Below are 26,761 nucleotides of genomic sequence, written 5' to 3' on the forward strand. Positions count from 1 at the left end.
AAAAGATTGCACTGGGTCGCTGCTGAGGTTCTGAGTCTCCCGCTTAGGGAGGGTGGTCAAGCGCTAGTGTGCCTACGCACAAAGGTGGCGACTTTCCACCTTCAGACACTGCAGCGATACCTTTACGTCGAGCCTCCTCCTAGATGGTGTGCCCTGACGACGTATTTCTTCTGTCAGCTGCATGGCCTGAATTATGACGTGCAGCTCCTGTTTATAGAACAGAGGGGCCTCGGTGGCTCTTTGCAGGCATTGCCCGTCTTTTACCAGGACCTGATGAAAGTCTGGAAAGTGGTCGCCTCGCGATGCAGCTCTCCCCTGTCAGGAGTAGCAGCTATCGTCAGAGAGCCACTGCTCAGGAATCTGCCCCTCTGTCCTTTTCAGTGGTTGGCGGAGAGGAGGGCTGTGGCTGCAGGGGTGACCAGGATCGGGGACGTGCTGGGTGGCGGAGGACTGGGCTGGATGCTCCCACAGGAGTTGGCGTGTCCCGCGTCTGTGAGTGTCCAGGTCACAGCCGATGCCATCCAAGAATGGAGATCGGACGTGCTCGGACCCGATGTTATTTTGGGTCTTGAGGTGGCCCAGGTGCGCGGTGGTCTTCTGTCTGAACGTTCCCCTGATCGGACAGAATTCCACATTGGCCCCAAGCCCCGAACCCTCCCTCGGGTGCTGGTGCCCCGCAATATAAGCCGCCTCGGGGACATGCCCTCTCTGCCTTTTGGCACGGCAAAGAGGAGCTTTTTGTACGGACTGCTGCTGCACCCCTTCCATTTTCTCGCCCTTGTCCACCGCCCGGACACGCCCTGGCGTGCCTTGTTGCCGTCCGGCCGTGGAAGCCGCCAATGGGAGGCCCTCTACGGAGGTGTCCTCCCCCTTTCTCTCGGGGACCTGCGTTGGAGGGTGTTGCATGCAGCAGTCCCCTATAATAGGAGAATGCATAGGTTCACGGACTCCCAGGACACGTGCCCTTTTTGCGGTCTGTGGAGTCCGTGGACCATGCATATATAGAGTGTTGTAGGCTGCACTCCCTTTTTAGTTATTTGAAAAACCTTTTATTGATGTTTTGTTTGCACTTCAGCCCCATGCTCCTGATCTATGGACACCCGGTGCGGAAGGGGGTTGGGAAGGAGGAGGACGTCCTCGTGAACCTGCTCCTGGGCCTGGCCATGTTGGCCATTAACAGGTCCAGCAGCGGGTGATCGACGGGGAAGACCCGCCCGATTGTTTGTCCCTCTTCTGCGGCTACGTTCGCGACTGGATGTCCCTGGAGAGGGAGCACGCGGTGTCTGCTGGCACTCTCGAGGCCTTCCGTGCTCGGTGGGCACCACGGGGACTGGGGTGTTTTGTTGACCCTTTAATCACATTTTGATTTAAACTTTATAAGGTTCCTTTAAATTTTGTTCTTGGTTTTATAGCTCACCTGAATTAGGGGCTGTGCCTGATTTATCCCAATTTTGTTGATTTGGTTTAATTGGTTTCACTTATAAGATTATTGCAGATAATGGATCCACCCTGACCATTCCTACACGGTCCCGGACCGAACCATTTATGATAACATCCATGTAGTCCGGGACATCACCCACCATTCCCAGAGGGCTGGACTGTTGAGCGCCTTCCTGTCTCCCGATCAGGAGAAAGCCTTCGACAGGGTGGATCACGGATACTTACTCGGAACTCTGCGAGCGTTCGGGTTCGGGATGCATTTTGTCGCCCGGATCATACTTCTGTACACCACCGGAAAGTGTTTAGTGAAGGTTAATGGGTCCCTGACGGCGCCCCTTCGCTTTGGGAGAGGGGTACGTCAGGGCTGCCCCCTGTCTGCCAGTTGTATTCTATTTGCGTGGAGCCTTTCCTGCGCCTCTTGCGGAGGAGGTTGTCGGGATTTGCTCTGCACGGGCACGGCATCTGGGTGGTCCTTTCGGCTTACGCTGATGACGTGCTCCTTATGTTTAGTGTCCCGGCTGACCTGCAAAGGAAGCGTGAGTGCCAGGAGGTCTACTCTGCCTCTTCTTCTGCCAGGATCAACTGGGATAAATGTTCTGGACTCCTGGTCGGTCAGTGGCAGATGGATCCCCTACCCGAGGAGCTCAGGCCTTTCACCTGGAGCAGGACCAGCCTCCTCTACCTGGGGGTCCATCTCTGCCCCGCTGAGGAATCCTGGCCGGCAAACTGGCAGGAACTGGAGACGAAAGTCACCACTCGCCTGCGGTGCTGGACAGGACTGCTACGAGTGCTATCTTACAGGGGTCGGGTTCTGGTCATAAACCAGCTGATGGCTGGCATGTTGTGGTATCAACTGGTCACTTTGACAGCTCCCCCGGACTTTGTCACAAGAATCCAGAAATTGTTAGTCGACTTCGTCTGGGACAAAAAATTGCACTGGGTCGCTGCTGAGGTTCTGAGTCTACCGCTTGGGGATGGTGGTCAGGCGCTAGTGTGCCTACGCACACAAGTGGTGACTTTCCACCTTCAGACCCTGCAGCGATACCTTTACGTCGAGCCTCCTCCTAGATGGTGCACCCTGACGACGTATTTCATCCGTCAGGTGCACGGCCTGAATTATGACATGCAGCTCCTGTTTTTAGAACAGAGGGGCCTCGGTGGCTCATTGCAGGCATTGCCCGTCTTTTACCAGGACCTGATCAAAATCTGGAAAGTGGTTGCATCGTGACGCAGCTCTCCCCCGTCAGGAGTAGCGGCTGTCATCAGAGAGCTGCTGCTCAGGATTCCGCCTCGCCGTCCTTTTCAGTGGTGGGCGGAGAGGAGGGCTGTGGCCACTGGGGTGACCAGGATCGGGGATGTGCTGGGTGGCGGAGAACTGGGCTGGATGCTCCCACAGGAGGTGGCGTGTCGCGCGTCTGTGAGTGTCCAGGTCGCAGCCGATGCCATCCAGGACCTGAGAACGGTTGTGCTCGGACCCGACGTTATTTTGTGTCTTGAGGTGCCACAAGTGCGCGGTGGTCTTCCGTCTGAGCGTTCCCCTGTTCGGACAGAGTTCCACATTGGCCCCAAGGCCCGATCCCTCCCTCGGGTGCTGGCACCCCGCAATATGAGCCGCCTCGGGGATATGCCGTGTGTGGCTTTTGGCACGGCAAAGAGGAGCTTTTTGTATGGACTGCTGCTGCACACCTTCCATTTTCTCGCCCTTGTCAGCCGGCGGATACGCCCTGGCGTGCCTTGTTGCCATCCGGCGGTGGAGGCCCCCGATGGGAGGCCCTCTATGGAGGTGTCCTCCCCCTTTCTATCGGGGACCTGGGTTGGAGGGTGTTGCATGCAGCAGTCCCCTATAATAGGAGAATGCATAGGTTCACGGAATCTCAGGACACATGACCTTTTTGCGGTCTTGTGGAGTCCGTGGACCATGTATACATAAGGTGTTGTAGGCTGCACTCCCTTTTTAGTTATTTGAAAATCCTTTTATTGATGTTTTGTTTGCACTTCAGCCCCACGCTCCTGATCTATGGGCACCCGGTCCGGAAGGGGGTCGGGAAGGAGGAAGACCTCCTCGTGAACCTGCTCCTGGGCCTGGCCAAGTTGGTCATTAACAGGTCCAGGCAGCGGGCGATCGACGGGGAAGCCCCGCCCGCTTGTTTGTCCCTCTTCCACGGCTACGTTTGCGGCTGGATGTCCCTGGAGAGGGAGCACGCGGTGTCTGCTGGCACTCTCGAGCCCTTCCGTGCTCCGTGGGCACCGCGGGGACTAGGGTGTTTTGTTGACCTCTTTAATCACATTTTGATTTAAAGTTTGTAGGGTTCCTTTAAATTTTGTTCTTGGTTTTACAACTGACCTGAATTAGGGGTAGTGCCTGATTTTTCCCAATTTTGTTGATTTGGTTTAATTGATTTCATGTGAAAGATTATTGCAGATAATCAATGTTTGATTCCAAACACTGAGGAGAGAAGGTGTGTAGGTGTTGCTGCTCCTCCAGTGTTGCTGCTGTTCCTACACTTGAAAGTGATTACTGTTCCTGCCTTTGAGGGTGGTTGCTGTTCCTACACTTGAAGGTGGTTGCTATTGCTCCTGCACTTGAGGGTGGTTGCTGCTGCTGCACTTGAAGGTGGTTGCTGCTTTTCCTACACTTGAAGGTGGTTGCTGCTGCTCCTGCACTTGAAGGTGGTTGCTGCTGCTCCTGCACTTGAAGGTGGTTGCTGCTGCTCCTGCACTTGAAGGTGGTTGCTGCTGCTCCTGCACTTGAAGGTGGTTGCTGCTGTTCCTAACCCTTGGAGTTGGTTGCTGCTGTTCCTACACTTGAAGGTGGTTGCTGTTGCTCCTGCCTTTGAGGGTGGTGGCTGCTGTTCCTACACTTCAAGGTGGTTGCTGCTGCTGCAGTTGAAGGTGGTTGCTGTTCCTGCACTCGAGGGTGTTTGCTCTGCTCCAGGTTTGCTGCTGCTGCTGCTGGACCTGCCCGTGTGGGGCCAAAGGAGAGAGAGGGAGAGAAAGAACAGCTCTTGCGACTACAGGGCAGGAAGGCCAGGAGGCCTATACTGAGTTCACAACAACGTCCTAGGTGGGTGTCTGGACTGTCTATTTTTGGTTAAGGTGGAGACTTTTAAGGACTGTGCTTTGTAGGGGGAGGCAAGGAGATGGAAAAGGGTTGGGGAAGGAAGAGAGGGGTGTGGTTCAAACCATCTTTCTTTCCACCCCTCCCGCCACACAGACCTTTCCCGGTGGCCAGCAGTAGCTGTGGAAGACATCGCCTCCCCCAAACTGAAGATCAACAGGCCCCCACCCAACGTACTTTCAAACACCAGAGACACCAACCTGAACATGCTCTTTTCCCTCCTGTGTCTCCCCACCCTTTACTCCTCTGCCTTCCTCTCCTTTACTGCCTAAAAGGGCGGAGGTTATTTCCACCTCTCTCCCCCACCCTCCCCTCCCTAGAGAGGAACTTTATACATATAATCGGAAAAGAAAAATGAATAAAATGTCCCGGACCAAACCATTTATGATAAGATCCATGTGGTCCAGGACATCATCCAACATTCCCTGAGGGCTGGTCTGTGGAGCGTCTTCCTGTCTGTCGAACAGGAGAAGGCCTTCCACAGGGTGGATAACAAATACTTACTCGGAACTCTGCGACCTTTCGTGTTCGGGACGCATTTTGTCGCCCGGATCCGACTTTTGTACACCACCGCAGAGTGTCTAGTGAAGGTTAACTGGTCCCTTACGGCGCCCCTTCACTTTGGGAGAGGGGTACATCAGGGCTGCACCCTGTCTGGCCAGTTGTATTCTATTTGCGTGGAGCCTTTCCTGCACCTCTTGCGGAGGAGGTTGTCGGGATTGGTTCTGCATGGGCCGGGCATCGGGGTGGTCGTTTTGGCTTATGCTGATGACGTGCTCCTTATGTTTAGTGACCCGGCTGACCTGCGGAGAATGCGCGAGTGCCAGGAGATCTACTCTGCCGCTTCTTCTGCCAGGATCAACTGGGATAAATGTTCTGGACTCCTGGTCGGTCAGTGGCAAATGGATCCCCTACCCGAGGAGCTCAGGCCTTTTACCTGGAGCAGGACCAGCCTCCTCTACCTGGTGGTCCATCTCTGCCCCGCTGAGGAATCCTGGCTGGCAAACTGGCAGGAGCTGGAGACGAAAGTCACCCCTCGCATGCGGCGCTAGACACGACTGCTCCGAGTGCTATCTTACCGGGGTCGAGTTGTGGTCATAAACCAGCTGATCGCCGCCATGTTGTGGTATCGGCTGGTCACTTTGACAGCTCCCCCGGAATTTGTCACAAGAATCCAGAAATTGTTAGTCAACTTCTTCTGGGCCAAAAGATTGCACTGGGTCGCTGCTGAGGTTCTGAGTCTACCACTTGGGGAGGGTGGTCAGGCGCTAGTGTGCCTATGCACAAAGGTGGTGACTTTCCAACTTCAGACACTGCAGCAGTACATTTACGTCGAGCCTCCTCCTAGATGGTGTGCCCTGATTATGTATTTCTTCCGTCAGGTGCACGGCCTGAATTATGACATGCAGCTCCTGTTTATAGAACAGAGGGCCCTCGGTTACTTTTTGCAGGAGTTGCCCGTCTTTTACCAGGACCTGATGAAAGTCTGGAATATGGTCGCCTCGCGACGCAGCTCTACCCCGTCAGGAGTAGTGGCTATCATCAGAGATCCGCTGCTCAGGAATCCGCCCCTCCGTCCTTTTCAGTGGTTGGCGGAGAGGAGGGCTGTGGCCGCAGGGGTGACCAGAATCGGGGACGTGCTGGGTGGTGGAGGACTGGGCTGGATGCTCCCGCAGGAGTGGGTGCGCTGTGCGTCTGTCAGTGTCCAGGTCGCAGCCGATGCCATCCAAGACCTGAGAACGGTCGTGCTCGGATCCGATGTTATTTTGGGTCTTGAGTTGGCCCAGGTGCGTGGTGGTCTTCTGTGTGAACGTTCCCCTGTTCGGACAGAATTCCACATTGGCCCCAAGCCCCGAACCCTCCCTCGGGTTCTGGTGCCCCGCAATATGAGCCACCTTGGGGACATGCCCTCTGTGTCTTTTGGCAAGGCAAAGAGGAGCTTTTTGTACGGACTGCTGCTGCACACCTGCCATTTTCTCGCCCTTGTCTACCGCCCGGACACGTCCTGCCATGCCTTGATGCCATCTGACGGCAGAGGCCCCCAATGGGAGGCCCCCTACGGAGGTGTCCTCCCCCTTTCTATCGGGGACCTGGGTTGGAGGGTGTTGCATGCAGCAGTCCCCTATTATCGTAGGATGCATAGGTTCATGGATTCCCAGGACACCCACCCTTTTGGCGGTCTTGTGGAGTCCGTGGACCATGCATATATAGGGTGTTGTAGGCTGCACTCCCTTTTTAGTTACTTGAAAAACCTTTTACTGATGTTTTGTTTGCACTTCAGCCCAACACTCGTGATCTATGCACACCCGGTGCGGAAGGGGGTCGGGAAGGCGGACGACCTCCTCGTGAACCTGCTCCTGGGCCTGGTCAAGTTGGCCATTAACAGGTCCAGGCGGTGGGTGATCGACGGGGGAGTCCTGCCCGATTGTTTGTCCCTCTTCCGTGGCTACTTTCGCGGCCAGATGTCCCTGGAGAGGGAACACGCGGTGTCTGCTGGTACTCTCGAGGCCTTCCATCCCCAGTGGGCACCGCGGGGACTGCGGTGTTTTGTTGACCCCTTTAATCAAATTTTGGTTTGAAGTTGTAAGTTTCCTTTAAATTTTGTCTTTAGTTTTACAGCTGACCTGAATTAGGGGCTGTGCTTGATTTGTCCACATTTTGTTGATTTGTTTTAATTGGTTTAACCTGAAAGATTATTGCAGATAAGGAAATTTTTCTCTGAACTTTAATGTGGTGCCGGGATAGGATTACTCGAATTCAGAAAAATTCACTCATTTTCTGAACGTTTTCCCTCTGCTGCTTCCTAATTCTTTATTTGAATGTCGATTCCCGCACAGAGATTGTTTTATTGTTCAGAAGGGGACAGACTGCTCATGCTGGGAATCTGAAATAAGAACAAAAGGTGCTGCAATCACCTCCCACAGAGGAAGTTTAGTAAATATTTCAGGTCTATCGAAGGTTTCAATAATTCACCCGCAAACCGAAACTATCAGAGCAGCCGATTTTCCCCCACATTTTCCCATTTCTTGAGATGAGTTCTTTCAATATTTCACCTCTTTCCCAACTCAATGTTTCCTGTGAAAACGTCAAGGCTGTGCTCAGTTACTTGCGTATTTACGGCCTATCTGAAGTAAAGTAGGGCATATCCTGAGATATCAGACTGAAATCCTGCTTACTCGAGGGTAAAATGTACATGAGCTTTGAAATCTGCTTTTAAGGGATAGCAGAATGAATTACTAGAAGTGAAATGGGCCGTGCAATCCAGTCTTACTTTCACTGTTGCCTGTGAGCAGAACAAGGCAAAGCTGTGATGCCTTCAAACTTTCTACCTATGGACAAATATTTATGTGTCCCTCATCTAAATATATGAAACCGTATCAATCACCACTGCGTTTACTGACCTAGCAAACTAGCTCCCCACCTGCCAATGCCTCAGTTATAAAATCCTCATTCTCAATTTCAAATCCCTCCTTGACTAGGGTCCTCCGTTATAAAAATGTATCTTGGAAATCGCTTCAATTCAATTACAGCCACGTGTGTTTTCGGAACAAAATCTCAGCACATCAGAATCAACTCCTTCTCGGAGTTCCTGAACTCAGAAATCTAAAATGAACAAACAGCGATTGTTGGGAATAGAACCCAAATGAACTGCTTGAAAAGCAGCTATGCTCACCACCAGGCCACCATAGGTAACGATATGCATTTGAATGAGGCAAAGTATCTCAAAGCATTTACCCTCTATTTGAATGGTGGTTTGCGCCTCCATCATTATAACAACAGAAAATGGTGTTATGCGGTGGTCAGACAGCCTGGCGTTAAGATTAACTACAGATACAATTGGTGAACGTTGTCAGGTTCTGCTACATGGCATGAGGCGACTCTTGAAGTTTTGATCAGACCTAAAGAGAGTCGAAGGTCGGAGATTATTGAGAAGGCAGCGCGCTGACTGTCCAGGAAAGCTCGTAAGACAGAGTCAGAGAGTGTTCAAATGAAGCTCAGGGAAGCAGGCGGATCCCTCATGGTTAGATTGCAATGCATGGCCTCTCAGTTCAGTGAGTAGGAGAGGGTGTGAAGAAAACCAGCTCCAGATTATGTCAGTCAAGAAAGACGACTGACAGGGCGTGGACTGGTTTGACAGAGAGAGAGAGAGAGTCAAAGAAAGTAAAATAATAAAGAAAACTGCATAAAAATCAGGCCAGAGAAGGCAGCGATTATATTGGCACAACTTTGGAAAAGACAGCAAAAGCAGCCAAAGTGACAGTCATTCCAGGTACCACAGAAGATGGAAGGTCAAAGAGACTTTGTCAAAATGTCTACAACATTCCCCAGATTGAATTCGGATGTAGCTGAACTACCACCCGAATTCAAAAAGTTTAAACAGAGCTATGGTTCCTTACTTCTTTTGTGCCTAAGCCAGACAAACAAGCCATTAAAATTCGCCTACATTTGTGAATGAAGTTCTAAGCAGGCTGAACATGTCAGGATTAACAGCAGAAGAGATAAAGCATGGGCAAAGATATGGGTTATATTGGAAGACCGTTTCAGAATCACGTTCAAGTTTAGAATTCATCATCGACAAGTCATGTCATTTCCACAACAGACCGAACCCATGGACAACTGCATCAGCAGATGGTGAAAGGGGTCCATCGTATGATTTTGCAAGTGCAGAAATAGTCGGCAGGATTGTTCACTTGTTAATCGCATAGACACATTCCAGCAAGACCTGAAGGACAAGCCTAAAATTAATAGCATCAAAGTGATACTCAAGGATGGACATAAATGTGAAATGATCTTCGAAGGTCAGTGAAGCTTAACGGTTCCAAGTGCAACACCGACTGTTGATATGCATGCAAACCAAGCAAGGTTTGTGCAAGTCAGGAAGACGCACCTAGAATGATGTGTGAAGAGGCCCACATTTATTCACGAAGCTTCCCCTTCCAGGTAGCTGTTAAATTGTTCACCACCATGCATGACTCGATGTGGCAGGACTGCAGAGCTTAGATCAGATTCAGCAGTTGTGTGGTCGTTTCGAAAGTGATTGCCTGTGAGGCAGGAGACAGCGTTTTTCATGGCACAAAGAGTGTTGTAATGGCTGTAAAGCAAATGAGATTTTTTTGAGGCACAATTTCAACACCAGCTGATGTATTCCATCTGGTTCTGGGCGCTGCACTTGAGGAAGAATGTGAAGATGTGAAGGATGTTGGAAATAGGGGGATAAGGTTCACAAGAATTGTTTCTGGATGAGGATCTTCAGTTATGCAGATAGATTGGAGAAGGTAGCACTGTTTTCCTTGGAGAACAGAAGGTTGGGAGCTGCTTTGATAGAGAACAGAAGGTTGGGAGCTGCTTTGATAGAGATATTAAAAATCATGAGGTGATTGGGCAGCGTACATAGGGACAACGGGTTCCCACCCGTGAAAGGATCGAGATCAAGAGGGCACAGGTTGAATCTAGTTCATAACAGAAGCTAAAATGACATGAGGATTTTTTTTTTTTCACTGTATGTGGTTCCGGTATGGGATGCACTGCCTGAGATTGGGTAAGGCAGGTTCAATTGAAACATTAAAACGTCATTTAGCCTGTTTTATCCAAAGGGAGAATGTGCAGGGCTAGGCGGAGAAGCCAGGGAATGTCTCATTCGGGGATGTGCTGCAGACAGGATGCACTGACTGACCTTCTGCTGCGCTGTAACATTTCTGTATTCCTGTGGGTACAGTAAAGAATAAAAATTGTGTCCAGATGAAGGTTTGAGTGGCAGCATAGCAACCGCCTAAATGTAACATGCTGTAGAAAGAAACAACCGTGACAAAACCAAATCAGGAAAATAAAACTGGCTCAAGAACCAACATGGAGGCAGATGTTATGATATACATTTCTTGAACTCAATGTTGAGTGCAGAAAGCTGTAGGTTAGTTGTTTCCCTCGAAGTTTGCTGTTGCTGAGGCTAGTTAGTCCCTAGAATATGTTCAATGATGTTGTGTCTATTCGGTGACTAACTCCATCTGCTCGCCTTTGCCTCATATTCCTTAATAACGTCCTTTAACAAAACTCGATCAATCTCAGATTGAAAACATTAGATTCCGTTCACAGAATGTGACCCCGTTGTTCTAGCTCGCTTTGTGTGTAGAATTGTTTCCTAATTTCAATGCTGGAATCTCTGGTTTTAAAGTTTTCACTCCGAGATTCCCAGCCAATAGAAATGGGCTCTTCGACTGTGATCTGTTTCCGTTAGCATCTGGAAAGCTTGTGTCAAATCACTGCAGAAATCAGGAAGGGGGACTTAATTACTGGGGCAATCAGTGGCTTCAGCATAGGGACTGAGCTGTGGTTTAGTGTCCGGAATTGAGGAGCGTTAGGAGGGAGATCACGAGACAAACAGATCTATGGAGGAAGAAAACTGGAAGATGAGCAAGGGCGAGGAATATAAATATCGTTCGCCACTTTTTCGCCAACCTTTCAAATGGAAAAGGAAAACAGTGTAGTCAGTGGAAAAGTGGAAAACAAACAGAAACAAAAAAAGTAACCAAAATGTTTAGGAGGTCATAGAGCATAGAGCATCAGTGCAGACAAACACAGTACCTGTTCAGGTCGATGGCTTTTCATCAGAACAAAAGAAATGTAGAAGGATAGAATGTTTAACCTGGTGGAAAGCGGGAGGGCGCAGGGTTAACAAAAGAGGTGAGTGAGGGATTTTGGTAGGGCGGTGTGTTGTTGGGGTGGAGGAGAGAAATGGTTTCATGGTACAAAAGCTGAACAGAATTGTAATGGTTCTGATTAAAAAAAAACAAAGGATGTGTCCAGATGAGATTGTGAATGGCTGCATAGCAACCGGCCGTTTTATTTTTAATGATAACGCTCCTGGTAAGTGCATTAGCATTTTTTTCTGCCATTGAAGGGCCTGTAATCAGCGTTGGTGGTGCAATTGGGAATATAACCTGACTTCTGCGCAGCTGATTCGTGTCCCATTCCCGCCTATCGCAGTTTGAGGAAGTCATGCCGACTCGAGACGTAAACTTGGTTACTCTCTCTACAGAAGCTGCCAGACCTGCTGAGCTTTTCGAGTATTTTCTGTTTTTATTATTGTTAATTTTAAACCTCTCAAATAGGAAACGCCAAGCCCGGAGATTATTTTGATCCATTTCGGTGAGATTTTGTTCCGAAAATACACGCGGGAGAAATTCAGATAGGTTTCGAACCGCTACTTTCTTCAAAATGGATATAACATTATCAATCCTCCAGTCCTCTGGCATCACTGGCCCTTTCTCTCTCTGTCTCTGTCTCCAACTCTCTATCATTACCTCAGCATCACACATGCACAAATATGTGCACCATTGCATTTTGTGGCTTTCTATATAATAGATTGTTTCACACAGGACGATAATTATGCTCGTTTAGGTCAGTCAGAAAGCATCTCCTCTGCAACAGCGCAATGATCATTGCTTTGCTGCGCTGTAAAGGAGTTTGTGTGTGCATGTCAGAGGCATGGAACATCTAAGCCTGTACCCATCGTGCAGTTCAGTTTACTCATTAATATCCCAATTTGTGACGCCAGACACCCGGGTTCAATTCCCCGACGTGGAGAATGCTCTGGTAGTTATCCAGAGAAAGCACGCGAAATTGGAATCAGAGCTTGAAATTGGTTGGAATGTGGGAGACAGATGCAGATAAATATTGGATATCAACAGAGTCAAGAATCTGCGGTTGTTTTCAGAGATTCCCGGGATATGACAGCCCCTTGAAAAGAGGGGCCGTTAACCCAAACAGTCATGCGACATTTCCGTGCGTGCGTTAACTGGCTCTTTCACCTCAGTTGGGCTGAATCGGGATTTCTGTGAAATTAATGGTTTGGTAGATTGAATCGAGGACGGTTTGCTTAAAAAAGATACTTTAGAACCGAGAGGAACCGGACTATGCCCGATTTGGTAATGAGTATACACACAAAATTCATTAATAATCTGACAATAAACGTGCATCTTGCAAACCATGACTGTAACATGACAGAGTAAATTACATTTTAATTTCTGCCATCAATTTGTTCATTTTTAAAATTTACTATTTTCCTTCATTTCCTTTGCTTTTTGACGGCAGCTATTCAGAATCCACCATATTTTGTTTCCTTGCTTAACCCGTTTCCTCTCCCTTAGTAAACACCAGGATTCTGCTAATTCCAGTTCTATTTTCCGGTCACTGCACTAAGCAGCAGCTCCTTGGCACAGGGCCGATTGTCCCTTTGGGTCTTTCATTGAATAAAATCTGAAAGATGGTGAACGCCATTCACATTCCTCACTTTTCCTCCTCGCCAAACTTTCAGTTTTCCCCATCTGGAACTTTCTTTGCTTCTTGAACTCGCTCCTAACCCTCTTCAAATCCAGACATCAAAGCACACTGTCCCAACATTTTACCGACTGACTGCCCCTTTACCGAAACCCATACTCATGATGGCATTAGGAAGTTGATAATTCTTTTGAAAGTTAATTCTTGTGATTTGGACCCTCGGACCCAGGGCCACAGGCAGGATTTAAAACCAAATAACAGTGTAACACTCTTTTTCATGCTTCCTTTGAATCTACCTCCAGCACATTCCCAGGCAGTGCATTTCAGGCCTTAACCACTTTTTGCAAGAAAAGTAAAGTTTTTCCACGTGTCACATTTGCTTTTTTTTAACGAACTACTTTAAGTCTCTACCCTCTCAGTCTTGAACCTTTCAGGAACGGGAACACTTTCTCCCTGTCTCTTCTGACCAGGCACATCGTGATTTTCAATCCTTCTATCAAATCTCCTCAGCCTTCTTTTCTCCCAGGAAAACCGTCCTAACTTCTCCAATCTACCATCATAACTGAAGTTCCTCATTCCAGGAGTATTCTCGTGAATCTTTCCTGTCCTCTTTCCAACATCCTGCACATCATCACATAGTTCCTATAGAGCAGCAACCAGAGCCAGATGGGATAGAACAACTGAGACTCAATCAGTTCCTTCTACAAATCCTGTACCTCTCATTCCCATTACAACACTTGGATTTTGTGCCTATTGTCTCCTGTCCTCACAGACAATCGCTTTCTATGTGGTCCCACAATGAAATGAGCAGATTTAAGCTGTGCAGAGCTTGCACGTACAGTGGAGAAAAAGGCTTCACAAATAAATGTTGGCTTTACCAGCAATTCTCTCACCCAAGAATGAAAAGTTGTTAAAGCTTCGATGTATTCCAAAACTCATGGCAACCCTAACCTGGGGTCGTGTCCAAGTCTCAGTTGGAAGAACCTCATAGTGACCTCAACCGTATTGACTACACAAATAAAATAGAATCAAAGAATGGGCAGAGCCCAGAAGGTTAATTGGCCCATCCTGCTTGTGCTGGCTTTCAGAAGGAGAACTGCACCCCTTGTCAATCCTTTGCTTTCTTCCTGATCTCTGCATAACACCGCCCCCCACCACCCCCACCCACCAGCATCTCCCCGCCCCCCCCCCCCCCCCCCCCACCCCCAACCCCCACCATTCCCCACAACCCCCCCCAGCCACCCTCCCTATTCAGGGCTTCGAAACTTTTTTATTTCCTTGAAATAGAAGAATGAACTTTTCAAACCTGTTAAAGTGATTTGTTAGGTTAAACACGGAAAAAAACGGTTTCTACCGCCGGTAAGAATGGCGTTGAATCTTGACATGTTTTTGCCTCTGATCCATAGCGATCGTGCCAACCAAGGGAAAAATCAGGAAGCACTATTCACACTTAGAGTAGCTGGAAACCTGAAAACAATTCTAAAATCGATCGAAGCTACCACAATTACGAGATGGTGGGTATTTTTCTGCAAATCAAAGGTTTCTCCGTTTCTTCTGTTCTCCTTGAAGAATTCAACGTCCATGACTCGTTTTGTTGCCGTTTTGCTGGGAGCGAACACCTTGACTCAAAAAAGCAACGCCCAAACAGCCCTGGAAACCTGGATCCTCAGGATAAAAGCCTGATGCTCTACCGACGGAGGTACCAGGGCTTCGTTTAACATGCTTCCCACAGCCACTTTCACTGTCCACAAAGTGGCATCGCAAACTTTTGTTGCATTTCTTTCTTTGGTAGTTCTGTTTTCTTCATATTTCCAGCTTTCACGCTACTTTGATTTTCCACCAGAAAGACTGGCGAAATCAGGTTCAGTCGGGATTTCAATAGAATTAATTTACAGGGTAATGGGGAAAAGCTGGATTGTGGAACATTATTAACAGATCTATCAAAGAGCATGGACAGGCTCGATGGGCCGACAGGCTTCCTTCTGATTGAAAGGATTCTGCGATTCACGAGTTTCATTTCGACATGGGCTGGGAGATTAGAAAAGGGCTCATGAGGTGAAGGTGATGAACGAATGATTCCAGGCAATTCTCTGGTGCTTTGTACATTACATTATGCCTGACATTTTGTCCCGACTTGTGACAAGGCTGCATTTGTCCAGCTGTGGTGTCCGAGTGGTTAAGGTGTTGTGCATGACTTGTGTATGCGGGTCGGAGTGAACATTCAAATACTGCTCGCAGCCTCCGTGATTAAAATGATTATCTTCTCCCATCAGCTCCCTGAGTTGAAAATGCCTTAAATTGATTCCATTGACTCGAACTTTGGAAACACAAATAATTTACGCAGATCAATTAGTTAATGTAGATTTGCTAGAAACGGAACAAACTGCAAAAACAGGTGTTTAGGAAACTGGTTGAAATGTATTTTAACAAAGAACATGAAATGTTTTGGAGGAAAAGCGGGATTTTCAGCTCATGAGCATTATCGCGGTTTGCTTTCATTCATGTGGAGGGGGTTTATCTGCGGGAAAAGATGGTAACAGCTTGTTTGGCTGCATAAACGCAAGTTTTTGGACAGGAGCTAAAATAATTCAACGTATAACCAGATTGCGAGGCGATGTATGCTGGATGTAAAATTGGGTCGTTAATTAACGGCTAAGCTGATAGTTGAAGAACAGACAGCAGCTGTCACCCACTATATCATAAAACTGCCTGATACAGTGAACAGGCAAATAATGAGTTTTATTCGGTTTCCCACCAGTGGGTCATTCCGATTCTTGCTGTTGTGTGCTCGGAGTTCCCTGTGGTCTCTTGTAGCTGTTAAAATGCTCTTGATTGTCAAGCAATTAAATAATAATAAAAAAGTAAATTGAGAAATGGAGATAAAATAAACGCGAAAAGTCCGCTGCCCTGGAAGACGATGGAAACAAAATCCGCGCCAGGGCGGGAACCCTAGTGAACATTGTTAATGATCAGTTTGTTGATCACCCGTTTCTGCAGTTTGTTCAGTTGCTGATAAATGAACATTTGTGTCCTAGGCAACCGAAATGGCAAATTCTCCCCATAGATCAGCACAGAGACGGCTGTTATGGTCACTGCAGCAGTTTTCACAGTGACATACCTTGCTTTAAAATTCTGTCCCTCTATCGCTGACAGTGACAGTGACAATTGAAGGTTGGTAATGGAGCTAAATTGCGAATGAGAAGTAAGGCGGCCACTTCAGTGTCAATTTATGACGGGTGATTCCGCGCGAAATGACGGAGCGGCTGCTCCAATTAAAGTTTGGTACTGCCGTAACAATGACAGTGTTGGAGAGCAATCAATGTGTTAGACTTTGCTGAAAGTTTGATATTCTAATATATGAAGAACATGATCAGTAGATCTGTTTTTGCCAGACACCATACTGACAGAGATACATTTGGAAAGGCCGGAGTTTCTTCTGGCGAGAATCATGATTGTCAATAGGTTCTCCGTATGAAAGAGGGAATCGAGATCAGTGATAGCGACAGCCAGATAAATATCACAGTATGTACAGGGAATGTTCAGATGTGTTCCGACTGAGAATTATGAACCTTGATTCTTTCCTATCGTACAGGCAGACACTTTTTCAAAGCATGAAAACAACATACGCTCAATATCCTTCCAGTACACCTGTGTGACACAGTATCAAGGCAGCAGGGGGGCGGGGGTCACTCGGATTCTGTGTCTGGAATGTTACTGAAGAATGACCCAAGGACCATCGACACTCAGTCCTTGCTGACTGACCGCGCACCAGCTGGAACGTTGGAACTACCGTATTTGTAAATTGAAAGCTTCAGCTTACCAGCGAGCTGGAAGGGAATGAGTTTTCCCCAGAGCTGCCTCATTGTTCCGATCTTCACAAAGCTGCTCAGCAACTTCAACGCTCCCCTTCTGAATGTTGAACATATTCCGCCGAAAGCAAACCTCAAGCTGAAAAATTTGTCGCCATCAACAGGTTGACATCTTATCCAGTCTCCCTTTTTCTATTTATTTCATGAGATATGGATTTGCCTGCTCATCCGAAATTGCCTTGAGAAGGATTGCTAGATTTAAAAAGTGAAAGCACTTCAAACATTGAAGTAAAATTAGTTTTGAGATGTTGCCCTTTCCTCAGGTTGATGCAAGTGAAGCTTGCAATTGGAACTGAATTGCGAATGAGAAATAGGACGATCACAGTGTTTACGAATTATGACGGGTTCTTTAGCCAGAAATGACCTAGGGCCTGTTGAATTTTAAATTTGGTAATAAAGTTCGGGGAAGTTACAAGAGCAAGAAACTGAAATATATTTCCACCTGGCTCTCAATCAGCGGCTTTAGGCGATTAGGGCAAGTTGCGGATCCAGTAAATGAGAGAACAAATAACAGGCCGACTGCCCTTGGCGATTTACAAATCTATCCCGGTAACAGTCATACAGCAAAGCTACTTCACAGTGGGGAGAGCTTACAGTTATTTTGCGTTGGGTTTACCCTCTGTTGGGTGTCTTCGTGGCTAAATTTTCAGACAGAGATTAGAATTACGTCAAGTTAGACGGGAAAACATTGGTTCCTCAGCGACCTAGTTTATCCGTCGCTTACGAGTAGCTCAGCAATGAAGTAGACATTGCGCGGTCCAGTATTTTACTTCGTTCCGGTCATATTTGAGAATAATTAACAACAAATTAGTAGTATATTGTGCTGCTTTTTAAAAAGACATCTCGAAGCAGCAAATGCTTTTTTGGACATCAGCAGCTGACTGACTGTTGAGAAATTTGGTAATAGATAGACTTTGCTGACAGATGCAGTATTTGCGTGAAATTGTTGTGAAGCGAGTTATTGTTGTCGTGCAGAGGGCTGTTGATAGCTTTAATTCCTTCTAAGTGGAATAGAATTAGTTGGCCCGTACGGGGATCGAACCCGTGACCTTGGCGTTATTAGCACCACGCTCTATCCAGCTGAGCTAACCGGCCACCTGACAGAATCGCCCTCGTATTTGGTTTTCAAATTCAACTGGCAGTGAGTGGAGGATTCAGCATTCTTCCTTGCTGATTGATTGCGCACAGTCTGGAACACTCCTATTTGCCCAGTTGAAACTTCAGGTAACCAGCGAGCTGTGAGTGTATGTTTCTCCCTGAGATGCTGAATGACCGACCTTCACAAAGATGTTCAGCAACAGATACCTTCTCCTTCTTGTCAATGATGAAAATAATCTGTCCAAATCAAATCTTCAGCTGCAAATTCTCCCGTCATCAATAGGCTGATATCTCATGCAATATCTTTTCTATTTATTTCTTGGGATGATGGGCATGTCGCGCATGACCAGTGCAAGTTGTTCATTCACAATTGCCTTAAGAACGATGCTAAATTTAATAAGTATAAGCACTTCAAACACTGAAGTAAAAATAGTGTCGAAATGTTGCCGTATCTCAAGGATGTTGGAATTGAAGCGTATGGATTTCATGGCAAATGCAGGACGGTGGGTTAAACGAGAAATTACCGAAGGTCTGTTGAAATTTACATTTGGTGCTATCATTTGGGGGAGTTGTAATGTCAGGGAACTGAAATATATTTCCGCCTGGCCCTCAATCGATGACTTGAGGCGATCAGAGCATGTTGGGAAAGGGGTATTAACAGGGCAACTGCCCCTGTGGTTGATATATTTATCTGATTAACTGTCATGCAACAGCGCCGCTTCCCAAGTCCCAGAGCAACATTGTGGGGGGAGCTCACTCTTGTCCTGCCTCGCGTTTACCCTCTTCTGGCTGTGTTCATAGCGAAACGTTCGAGATTGGTTGGAATTAGACGGGGGCGGCATAGATTTCTGAGCCCAGGAGGTTATGTGTCACCAATCAACGGTGAGCAGTTATAATGCAAAGTTTTCAAATCCGTTGCAATGTTTTGCTGCAAACATCACTGGGAATTGTTTATCAGGCTGTATGGCAGAGCGAACGGAGAACTTACATCTTAAAGAGCGCCCGAGCACCGAAGTGAATCCTGAAAACATCAGCGTTAGGAGTGTTTGGGAGATGGATTTTTACCAAACAGATTTCTCTCCTGAAAAAAAGCCACATGCATATTTAGCCGTGCTCTTCATGGCACATATTCGCTATTTGGCAATTTATATATAGGGTGAATCTTCATGAAGTTTTCAGGCAACGAGGACAGTGCTTGTGTTTGATAGTGAGGAGGTTTGAAAGCAGGAAGTTATCAGTTAACTGGTTAGATGGTCAGGGAATTGCCAAATGGAATTCAACCCGGGGAGAGGAATGTAATACAGCTGGGGAAACTAATTCGAGTACAAACCCGTTTCTATCTGTTTTAGATGAAGTTACATTGTTTCATAGTTTGCTGTTGTGAGATTTGAATTCTTAATCTTGAGTTTACAAACCCAGCACCATAACCACTTGGCTATTTAGGCCAATACAGCTAGGGAGCTCAAACAAGTCGAAGGGAATACACAGTTAATGAAGAGAGTATTGGGAGGTATAGAGGAAGTGATGGACATTGGATCGAATCTCTACTGATTCCCGAATGTTACTTGAAAGGCCAATGAGGTGTTTAAGAAGTCAAGTAGAATGATTTCGCTTATTAGATGAGGCATAACACATACTAACAAGGAGGTTATGGAGGTACTTTATCAATTATTAGTTAGGCCACAATTTGAGTACTGTGTGCATTCCTGGTCACCTCATGGACATTGCCAAATTACAAATCGATGGTGGAGGTCCGGCATGATGAACGTGGATATCCTGTGGTATCTGCTGCTAAAAACGGGAGCCAACGTTAGATAAAACTCGTCATCCCTGATTGAGCAGTGACCCTCATCAATATTCCACAACCCGAGCTCTGACCGGAGGGATATATTAACTTTTAACGGATCCACACAGTTTAATTTTGAAGCCCGCTGAACTGAACAACACAGCAGAATCTCCTATGTATCTGTTGCATTTCACAAAATAACAACTACACCCCTCCTCTTGCCAATCTGCTTGAAAGGAGCGTTATATATCAACATTTAAACCCAAGCTTCACATGGAGGTATTTAGGAAAATGACGAACTGTCTTACCTAATAGGTAGATTTGAACGTGGGTTTGAAAGAAGAGAGAGTTAAAGGGGCTCAGAGCTTAAGGGACGGAATTCCTGATGTCACGAACGTACCATAATTCTCATAACATTATTGTGATTTATTGTAAAAGTTGGTAATAGTGGGATTTGATTAGTTTCTCTGAGTGTGTGGGGGATGTAATTGAATTGGAGACAGCTTGTCTGGAGGCTTTAACTCATCAATGAAGCTAGGTTTTAAATGCTAAATGGGAAAACATGGCTGACGTCTTAGAATGTGAGCTGAGCAGAATTTGCAGTTAAATCGCAGTAGTTTGAATTTCAATGAGATGGTTGGATGTTACACCTAGCCAGAGAAGGCAACCAATCAGCATGTTTATTTTTTCCCAAAGGTTCCAGATAATATTAGCACTATGATTAGCAATATGGTTCATATTATGAGAAAGGTAAAGTTCCAAAGAAACCTGGGAACAATGGGGCTCACATTAAAAAGTACAAACATGTATAAAGGAGAACGATGACAGGGAAGGCATTCTAAGGTCGACTGGAAGTGTAAACAGCCTTCAGTATTTGTGCATTAAGCCTGCTGTCTACACAGACCGAAGCTTGGAATAGCCACTTTGAATACTTCTGCCCAGGGTATTGTGTCGACTTGCTAAGGTCTGTTTAAATATATTTATTTTTACTATTTCCTTAACGGGAGTGTAATTGGAAGCGAGGTTAATTAAGGGTTTTAGGAGTTAATATAGCAGTAATTTGTAGACGTATGTTGTGCTTGAAATCCTCTTACATGTGTTACATGTTCGGTACAAAACATCAGACAATTACCTGGAACCGTTCGTTCATCACCTTCACGTGTTCAGCTATTTTCTAATTTCCCAGTCAACGCAGAAATTAAAGTCGTGATTCATCAAATCCTGCAGCTCAGAAGGACGCCTGTCAGCCAATCTACTCCGTGCCTGTTCTTGGAAAGAGCTGTCAATTTTGTTCCACAATCAAGTTTCCAACTCACCCTGTAAATTAGTTATTTTTATATTCAGATTGAATCTCATTCCACCGACCTTGCAGATAGTAAATCAATGCAGCGTGATTGCTGGGAATATTTTTTTTTAAATCCTGGAAATCCTCAGCGGTCGGAGGCACCAGTGGAGGTATCAGAGTGAACTGTTCAGGTCGATGACTTATCATCAGAAATGAAGAAAGATAGAAATATACCAAGTATTAAAAACGTGGAGAGCAGGAAAGGGCAGGATGTACAAAGGCGAATGTCTGTGATGGTGGAGGGAAGGGGAGAACATGTTTCTTGATGCAACATCCACAGAGAGTTGTAATGGTTATGGTAAAGAATCAAAAGGTATGTCCAGATGGGGTTGTGAATGGCTGCATAGCAACCGCCCAAATGTAATATGAAGGGGCAAAGATAGAAACGTGACGAAACCAAACCTGTTAAACCCAGTAAGAAATAACATGGAGCCAGATGTTATGAAGGTTACATCAACATAACAACGTCCGAAAAAAAACGTTTGCGTTTATGTGCCGATATTAAGAAGCCTGAATGGACCAACATTACATTTAGAGGTGTTTACTTAAGGAAGCACTTTGTTTTATTACAGGTTTAGCAGATCAAGGGAGGAAATTCACTGGTTTATATTACTGCACGTTATGCAAGAAAGAGTGGGTAGGGTTAAATGGTGGATCGTTTTAATGATGGTCTGGGGTTGACAGATACATTTACTTCCATAAACTTAGTGATTCACACAATTTACACGTCATTCCGAATGAGCTGTATTGCTTCCAAGGGAATAGTATCACACTTTCCCCAAACAAACACCATAATAAATGGTTTACCCACTCGAGAAATCCATCCCTGTGCCTTTGGAGCTTCCGCTTTCAATTTCTGCAACTTAATAGCTCCCTGAATTAAATACACCCTTCAAGGCTTTGAAGGTCCAGTGCACAGACCAGGATAACAATTGTTACGTCACACTCCACTGGTTAAAATAAAAAGTTGATGCAAGTTGGAAGATTTGTGAAATGAAGCCAAAGGGAGGCTGCCGGTCTGTCTGTGAGGGATATGCGCTGCAGGCAGTGAATTACCAAAGAAGGAAATGGGAAAAATATAAACGCTGTGAAGGCACTTGTTAGACAGTGAAGGCAGCGATGGGAAACACGTTCAATACAGACCGGACAGTTGTGTCAGTAGAGCATCAGGCATTTATTCTGAGGGCCCATTGCTCCAGACCTAGTCCAAGTGCAGCCTTTTGGGTTAAATGGCTTAGTCCCAGTGAAATGACAGTTTAAGAAAGCAAGGACCATAAGACCTTAAGACATAGGAGCAGAAATTAGGCCAATCGGCTCATCGAGTCTGCTCCACCATTCAATCATGACTGATAAGTTTCTCAACCCCATTCTCCCGCCTTCTCCACGTAAGCTTTGATCCCCTTACCAAACAAGAACCTATCTATCTCGGTCTTAAATACTCTCAATAACCTGGCCTCCACTGCCTTCTATGGCAATGAATTCCATAGATACACCGCTCTCTGGCTAAAGAAGTTTCTCCTCATTTCTCTTCTAAAAGGTCTTCCCTTTACTCTGAGGTTGTGCCCTCGGGCCCTAGTCTCCCCTACTAATGGAAACATCTTCCCCAAGCCCACTCAAAGAATGCTGACTTTTTCAAGAGAACAGAAGAGATAGATATGTTTAATCGGTTTGCAAAAAATACAGATTTTTTTCTCGGAATTTCAGCGTCCGTGATCATTTTTAGGAATTATTTCTAGATTCCCAGCTGCTTTAAGTGTGATAAATTCTTCTGGACTTTTCCCTTGGTGGGCCGAGACACTGGCGCTGTGAATCAGTGCCAGCATTATGTGCTGATTCAAATCCATTCGTCCCGCCGGCAGATGCATTTTCTCCCAATTTAATCTGACACTAGATTCTAACAGGGTAGAGACCTCGATCAAACCACCCTTCTCAAGAGATCAGAAACAAGTAGCATCCCTAAAAAGGGGGGAGAAAAGATGCAGAGAACGACACTAGGTGAATGTCTCCTTCAGCGAACCAGCAAAGACAGGACGGGCACCTTCTCTGCTTTACCCTTCCTGTAATTATATAAAAATAAGATTATCAGAGCTGAACTCCTAAAGTGACCAACTAAACTCCGGAATCAGCACTGCTTCCAATCCAGTGCCAATGTAATCCTGGTGATTTGAGCAGCGCCTGTAAGAATATGAGAAATAGAGGCAGATGTATAATGTGTTTCACGGCTTCACAAAAATTCACGAAATTTCAGGCTGATCTGCTGCCTCAAAGGCACCATCCTGAGAATTCTCAATTCGCACCGTCAAACAGCGCCATCACTTATAAAGAATTCCTAATAAGTTTGCGATCCCAGAAGTGGTGTACAATCATGTTTACAGCAAAATGGTGCTATGCAATTCACGACATTGCATTACAAACTCCTTTTAGGTTTTATGCCTGTTACATATATCCGTGTAGCAGCAAATTTAAGGCAGTGTGTAAATATCTATTGGAATGAGTGGTACTTCGGATATGACCGCCTGGAAGTTGAGATGTTAAAATGATTGTTTGTACATGTGCACTGGCGGATAGTGAGCGGTGCACCTGAAGACCCAAATCTTTTTGCATCTATTTGTTCCCCTGTTTCTCACCACCTAGGAAATACGCCCATTGCTCATTTGGTGCCTGAAATATCTGCTCTTTGTGTACTCCCCACATCCTTAATGACTGGCTCTGCATCGAATGTTCAGCTGGCGGCACTAAAATCATGTGCTTTCCAAGCGTCGTCCAACAGGGTACGTCATAGCCCAGAAATTTGTCGGCGACAAATAATTGACTGACTGAGAAACTAATGCTTTCCCCGTATAACGTTTCTGAATTAAATTTAATTCGGTTTCACTTCTTATAAAGAACACTCAGCACAGCGCAAATACTAGTGAAAAGCAGGGAGAACTCTCCACAGTGTTGTCTTCTCTTCTGTCAAGCGGTGCTGCGAACCGACTGTCCCTGAGATCAACGCATACATGACGACTATAGTTGGATGCTTTTTCCTGCAGTTTAGTTGTTACTATATTTGCTATAAACACAACAAATCTCTGACTGAAAGCCAGGTAGAAAGATCTTCCAGTTCCCTCTCCTTGCAACTCCGCCGAATGCTGGGAGTGAATTGAAAATCCAACGCACAGTCGGTGGACCCATTTGATTTTGCGTTGAATCACCGGTCACTAATTTAACTAATGTCCGGACATGCGCTGCCAACGTCAATGGTTGGTGCAGCCATTTCTCCAGCCCCCTCGGCTCCTGTATCTCATTTATCATTGACTAGTATACCTTATATCACCTTTCCTCGCTCTACCTGAAAAAATGTACAACTTCACTATTCTCCGCATTAAATATCACTTCTTGGCATCTGTCCCTTCAGCCTACCTCTGTCCTCTGGAAGTTTATTATTATCCTCCTCTGAATTTTACAACACTTCTGAGTTTTGTGTCATCCACACATTTTGAATTGGTGCCCTCCACGTTGACGCCTCGGTCCTTTGTTGAAGAAAAAACAGCATTTATGACTCTGCTGATGGCTGGAGAATCCCATTATGTAGCAATTCACCGCGGCTCTTTGCTTTCTATCATTCAGCTGACTTTGTGCCTATACTCCACTGACAGTCTTCTTCCCAAAACAATCAAGCTAACTGAACACAATCTGCTTTTAACACATCCAGGCATGTTTTCCGTAAAGAATCCGCACTTATCCATGTGGTAATACATTTTGTCTCTGGATATCGTTTCCAAAAGCTCTTCCACCACTTGAGGTTAAATTGGTGCGTGTGTGGTTTACAAAATGATAATTAGTTACATTTTATGAACAATGGTATAACATTTGCAATTCTAATATCCTCTAGCGTCGTCCATTATAAGTAAGCAGGATTGGAAATTTGCAGCCCACTGCCCTCCATAATTTCCAAACGTTCTTTCCTCAACACCCTGCCCCGAACCAATCCAGGTGAATTATCAACATTTAAGTAAAGCCAGGTTTATAATGCCTCCTCTTTCCACAATTGTCGTCCATCCAATTTCACAACTACCTCGAGTTTCACTCTGCCTTTGGCCGTGTTTTCCTTTCTTGGCAAACACAATATAATCATTTGGTTCCAGACGTGAAATTCCGTTTTAGTCCCTATTCGGCCCGTTCCTGTTTTTGCAACCTTTTATATTTATATCCATAGAGCAAAAAAAAAAACATCTGCTAGTCTATTCTCCCATTCGCCCTTTTCTACCTGTAGTTATTCTTCACTTCCCCTATGAATTGTCTATTTTTTTCCATGGCTCTCACTTGTGGTGTAGTGTCCTCCGGGTCGTGTCCTCTGCTAAACCATCATCATTTGCTTCATCAATGATCTTCCGTCCAACATAAGGTCAGAAGTGGGGATGTTCGCTGATGATTGCAAAATGTTCAGCACCATTCACGACTCCTCGGATACTGAAGCAGTCCATGGTCAAATGCAGCAAGACCTGGACAATATCCAGGATTGGGCTGACAAGTGGCAAGTAACATTTACAACACACAAGTGACAGGCAATGATAACCTCCATCAAGAGATAATCTAACCATCGCCCCTTGACGTCCGACTGCACTTCACTGAATCCTCACAATCAACATTCTGGGGGTGAACATGACCAGAAACTGAACTGGACTAACGATATAAGTGCTGTGGCTACAAAAGCAGATCAGAGGCTGTGGTTCCCGCGACGAGTAACTCACTCCCTCGCTCCTGAGAGCATGTCTGTAAGCTACAAGGCACATGTCAGGAGTGTGATGGGATACTCCCCACTTGTCTGAATGAGTGCATCTTCCACAATACTCAAGTGATTTGACATGGTCCAGTTCCACGCAGCCCACTTGAGTGGCACCTCACACACAAGCATTCACTCCCTCCGCCACTGACAGAGGGCACAAGCAGTGTCTACCATCTATAGGATGCACTACAGGGATTCACCAAGGCTCCTTAGGTACCACCTTCCAAACCCACGACCACTACCATCTAGAAGGACAAGGGCAGCAGATAAATGGGGGCACCTCCACCTGGACGTTCCCGTCCAAGTCACTCACCATCCTGACTTGGAAATATGTTGTCATTCCTTGACTGTCACGTGATCAACACCTTGTAACCCCTCCCTTACCGAACTGTGGGTGTACCTAAACCACAGGAAGAGCCGCGGTTCAAGAAGGCAACATACCATCATCTTCTCAAGGACAATTAGGATGGGCAATAAAGGCTGGCCCAGCCAGCAAGCTCTCATCACGTGAATGAATAAAAAGAAAAGAATCTGACAGCCTTAACTTCTTTCATTTTGCTCGATTCATATTTCCTCATCGAAAACCTTTGGTTTTGTCTGGCCATACTTTCCCATTCGTGGCAAGGAACCACCACTTGACCCAAACAATCTCTTTAAAGGCAGTCACTGCGGCTTTCCCGAAAATATTTTGTTTCAATTCGCTTGGGCCAGAATAGGGAAAATGTGTGTTAGCATCAGTGTGCGTTTGTGTTTGCGTGTGTGTGTGTGTGAGAGAGAGAGAGAGAGAGAGACGGGTTGAAGGGAGGCAGGGATGTTAGGGTTTAGAGGGGGAGATACATAGAGAGCCACAGAGAGAAAAATCGAAAGAAAGAAATAGAGGGATATCGAGGGAGAGAGAGCTGGAGAAGGACAGTGATGTTGATGCAGAGATATTTGCTTTTCATTTTATCCATTCACCCCGTGACACTGGAAGTGGCTGGGCCCTGTAGAGTGGGAAGCGGATAACCCAGAGAATGTTGGTTGATGCCTGGGACTCATTCAGTTCAACATCAAACTGTGCTCC

At 46.2% G+C, this 26,761-nt stretch overlaps 1 non-coding gene across 1 annotated transcript; it reads right to left on the reverse strand.

Annotated features, from left to right (window-relative positions):
• Positions 1 to 17,722: 17,722 nt before the first annotated feature.
• Positions 17,723 to 17,796, reverse strand: trnai-aau. Its single transcript has one exon. It is a non-coding gene; the product is annotated as a tRNA-Ile (tRNA).
• Between the last annotated feature and the right edge of the window lie 8,965 nt (positions 17,797 to 26,761).

This window comes from Carcharodon carcharias (assembly GCF_017639515.1).
Source record: "Carcharodon carcharias isolate sCarCar2 chromosome 24 unlocalized genomic scaffold, sCarCar2.pri SUPER_24_unloc_2, whole genome shotgun sequence".
Lineage (NCBI taxonomy): Eukaryota > Metazoa > Chordata > Chondrichthyes > Lamniformes > Lamnidae > Carcharodon > Carcharodon carcharias.